The sequence below is a fragment of the Macaca thibetana genome, chromosome 12 (assembly GCF_024542745.1).
Source record: "Macaca thibetana thibetana isolate TM-01 chromosome 12, ASM2454274v1, whole genome shotgun sequence".
Lineage (NCBI taxonomy): Eukaryota > Metazoa > Chordata > Mammalia > Primates > Cercopithecidae > Macaca > Macaca thibetana.
Window position 1 is genome coordinate 23,015,698 of NC_065589.1, and position 4,705 is coordinate 23,020,402.

Consider the following 4,705-nt stretch of genomic DNA (forward strand, 5'->3'; position numbering starts at 1 on the left):
ATCTGGTTTGTGTTTTTCCGGAAGAATGTGGTTTCCCTGGAAGTTGGTGCCACAAGGAGATGAATAGAAAAGGACTGAAGGTCAGGAACGGTGGCTCACGCTTATAATCCCACCACTTTGGGAGGCCAAGGTAGGTGGATCACCTGAGGTCAGGAGTTCAAGACCAGCCTGACCAACATGGTGAAACCCCATCTCTGCTAAAAATATAAAAATTTAACTGGGCCTGATGGCACATGCCTGTAATCCCAGCTACTCGGAAGGCTGAGGCAGGAGAATCGCTTGAACCTGGGAGGCAGAGCTTGCAGCGAGCTAAGGCTGTGCCACTGCACTCCAGCCTGGGCAACAGAATGAGACTCCAGCCAAAAAAAAAAAGGGAAAGAGACTGAAGGGTGAAGCAGGGTGGGCACTCTGGAAGGCCTGAGAGACAACCCAGTTGAGAGGAAAGGGCACAGATTCCAGGCAGATGGCCCAAGTTTGACATCTAGTATCCCCTTGGTGAGATTCCCTGTATTGAATCTGAGCCTCAGCTTCCTCACCTGTGAAATGGAGATCACACTTTTCATTCAGGGTGGTCACACTGAGTGAAATAATGTGAATGAAATTATTAGAGCAGGTGCTCAGAAACAGTCACTATAGCAATATTCTCCTACTGTAACCTTACCCAGCCTTCACGACCACCTCCAGGGCACCTTTTCCCATTCCCTCCCTGGACCAGAAGCTCCTTGAAGGCAGGAGCGCATCTGATTCATCCTTGGATCCCTGCCCCCATCTTCTCACATACAGCCTGGCACATTCTAAGAGCTCAATAAACGTCTGTGGAATTGAAAGCAAGTGCACAAGTAATTATAGTAACTGGTAAACTGAAGAATATTTTTGTGGAGAATGGAGAAGTCACTGAGTCCAAAACAATCAAATGACAAAGATGGGTCAAAAGAACAACACCTATGCTATGGTTCACTCCTGTCCCCAGAAGCGTCTGAGGACATATCCACATAGAAACACATTAAAATGCAGGCTTTTTTTTTTTTTGAGATGGAGTCTTGCTCTGTCACCCAGGCTGGAGTGCAATGGCACTACCTCAGCTCACTGCAACCCACTTCCCGGGTTCAAACAATTCTCCTGCCTCAACCTCCTGAGTAGCTGGGATTACAGATGCCCGCCACCATGCCTGGCTAATTTTTGTATTTTTAGAGATGGGGTTTCATCATCTTGGTCAGGCTGGTCTCAAACTCCTGACCTCAGGTGATCCACCTGCCTCAGCCTCCCAAAGTGCTGGGATTACAGGCATGAGCCACTGTGCCCAGCCTAGGCAGGTTTTTAACCAGCACTTATTTCCTGTTTTATGGACCACATAGTACTTCCATATACGTGATTACACACAACAATTTTGTGAATTAGGTAAGTTACTGATCAGTCTCATCCCCATGCAGTAGATGAGGGAACAAGGGTGAGCACTTTTGTGATTAAATAGGGAGCCACAAAACTAAGGCATAACCCTGGATCTTTTAGAGCTAAATCCACCGTGTCTTTTCCTATACCACGACCACACCACACCACCCCTTGAGTAGATGAATAGATAGATGTGAAATAGTGCATGTACTCAGTGATGGGCAAAACATAACGCACAGAACCATGGCTGAATTTTCAACCGCAGCCAAGCAATCTGGGTAGGGTCTCTTCAGAAGCTACCACAGCATCTTGACAAGGGTGGAGGATGTCACCCTGTCCTCCACGTGGCAAAGACGGACCCTCTCCTACAGAGAAAAAGAGACAGGTCTGTCGAGCTGGCCTTCTCCCTGCTTCTGAAGTCTTAGTAATGGAGTTTTCTATCACTTAGTTAAGTCACTAACCCCCATAGGGCCTTATATAAATTTTTAAATATAATTCTTGAATCTATAATACAGAGAGTTTTAAATTTTTCTAAGTATAAAAAAAAAAACCCTCAATACCACCTCTGTGCCCCTTCCTCCTCATCCTCATCTTCATTCCCCACCACCAATTTCCTGCTTCTCCCTTGGATTTAGTTTCAGGTGAGAGGATCCCTTCTTTCCACTGCTTTCCGGGAGCCAGAGGTCTGCGTCCTTCATGCCAGCAACCCCAAGGCCAAACAGAGGCCAGGGGATCAATAAGCACTTGCTGGAGGGGAAAGGCCAGACTGAATGGAGGAATCGATCTCTGGGAGTTGTCCAGGGTCGAGGGCCTCCTACTGACACCTGTGCTGAGCGCCAGTGGGAAATCAGTCGCCTTTGCTCAGAGGGTGGAAGGGTCAGAGGGGCAGGTGCACCTGGGGCACCTGCTCCTAGTTAGGTGCAGAACTAAAGGGACAGACACCTCCAGGAGTGGTGATGACCTCACCGTTGACCTCTGTCTTCTGCGTCACTGAAGAAAGAGCACTTCTGCATAAAGACTGTAGAAGACCCCACTGCACTGTTCTAGAAAACAAGGTGTTCACAGAGATGATAAGCACAAAGAAATGGAAGGAACTCCTCTTCCAACTCCCTGCCTCACACTTCTCTACCAGTCACCCTGAATGACTGGAGATTATTCTGCCCCATCTGCACCATGGCCTCATTTGACCTGACTTCTGGGGAAGTGCCTACAAACAGGCCTGGTGTGAAGGGCAGGCTCTGGCCAGGGAAAGGCCTTCCTCAGGACCAGCACCAGCTTCTGTTTGCAGATGGTCCAACTCACTGACCGAGAAGGGGGTGTGCACGTTGCCGAGAAAGTGGACTAATATTTTTGGGAAGTTTTAATTTGCTTCAATTAAAAATTGAGGACAGTTCTAAGCAAAACAGAAGTAGGTGAATTTATTTTCTGGGCCTCTGCACAGATCTTTCTGGGCCCTCAGCTTCTGCAGGCATTTCCAAGGGGCCTCTACCCCAGCCAGCATTTCCCAACTAGCCGGTTCCATAACTCCTACCGTTTCCTCCCCACTCTCCCACCAAGCAGGCCAGACCTGCCAGGGAGAAACTAATCTTAGAAATCAATCTTTTTTGTGTGTGTGAGATGGAGTCTCGCTCTGTCACCCAGGCTGGAGTACAGTGGCGCAATCTCGGCTCACTGCAAGCTATGCCTCCCGGGTTCACGCCATTCTCCTGCCTCAGCCTCCCAAGTAGCTGGGACTACAGATGCCCGCCACCACCGCTAATTTTTTGTATTTTTAGTAGAGATGAGGTTTCACCGTGTTAGCCAGGATGGTCTCAATCTCCTGTCCTCATGATCCGCCCACCTCGGCCTCCCAAAGTGCTGGGATTAGGCGTGAGCCACCGTGCCCGGGCCAATGTTTGCCCAGGCCGATCTTTTTTTTAAATGGAGTTGAGTGGCTTCATTACCCTTTTCTGGGGAAACTTGTGTACATGCACTGAGATTTCTGAGCAGATACACAAAAAATGGGTAAGAATGCTTGAATCTAGAGTTAGGGGGTCAGGCATATGAGAGCAACGCACTACATTCTTAAGTGCAGTGTACATTTTTTTTTCCTGTATACATTATCTTTCAAATAAATTTTAAATAATTTTAAATAAATGTAAAAGTACAGGATTTTCAATGACCCCTTTTCATTTTTAAATACTTCACCCCATGGATTTAGAGATGTAGTGGCCTGGTTAGGCCAGGCAACCCTTCCCACAACCTTTCCAGGTGGAAGTCCCCGGTGACACAGCCCCAGTCCTGCTGTCCCACCAAGCAGTCGGGTTACAAAGTGGTCAAGGCCATAGGCCTGACACAAAAAAGTGAGCTGGATTAATCATTCTGCCTCACTTCAGAACAGGAACCAAGAACCACGGCCTCTGCACAACTGTGTGGCTGCAATGATTTCCATTGTGTTCATTCTTCGATACAAGAGACAGATCTCAGCCCAGCTCAAGTTGGAATCAGGGTTTGTTTAGTTGGAACTCTTGGTGGCTCATACTTGCTTCAAATTATCTTAAGCCATAGAAACGGGGAGGGGAGGGCTTCCTTTTTAGCTTATGTTACCTGGAATCACAGGGGTTTCTGTCTTTGCGCACAACTAGACCCAGGGGCTTCAAAGATATCCCCAGGATCCGGCCCTGATCTCTCCACCCGGGTCGTCTTCCTCTCTCTCATGGCTCCACTTTAGGAAAGCGCCTCCCCAAAGCCAGCAGCTCCAGGCTTATCCTCTCAGCAACCCTGAAAGGAAACTTGCCTCTTTCTTGGTTACTCTAGTCAAATGCCTGCGCTGGGCCTTCATAAGCCAAACCAAGTCACATGAGGATTCCTGAACCAATCACTGGGGCCAGACTTGGAGATAAGAGGTGAGGGAGTGGGGCTGACTATCCAGGCCTCCGGGCTGAGTGAGGCGGTGCTGAGAAGGCAATGGCAGGAAGCAAAGGTCACCACTCAACTCCACACACCCTCTCCCCAGACACTCTCTGCGAGAGCCTGAAGTCCTCACTACTTCCCACATAAAATTCAAGAGAGCGGGACTCTGTGTGGCCCAGCAGCAATTCCATGCCAGGCCACATGACAGGTCACTGCCAGCTTGGGGCTGTGTGCCCGTGGGTCATGAGTTCTACTGGATCCCCCACGCTGGGACCACAGTTGGGTTGGAGATGGGGTCTCATGGTACAAACAAGGCTGACTGGAGCTGCCCATTCAGGAAAGGTGATGGGCGGGATAGCTTCTGTCAGGAGGTTAGGGGAACGGCAGGCCTTATGAGTGACATCTAAGTACCACACATGACCTA

The 4,705-nt window shown here is 49.0% G+C and overlaps 1 protein-coding gene across 1 annotated transcript in view; it reads left to right on the forward strand.

Moving 5' to 3' along the window:
• CHPF (chondroitin polymerizing factor) overlaps positions 1-4,705 on the forward strand; it is a 424,210-nt gene that overhangs the window by 337,776 nt on the left and 81,729 nt on the right. The gene's annotated exons all lie outside the window — the stretch shown is intronic.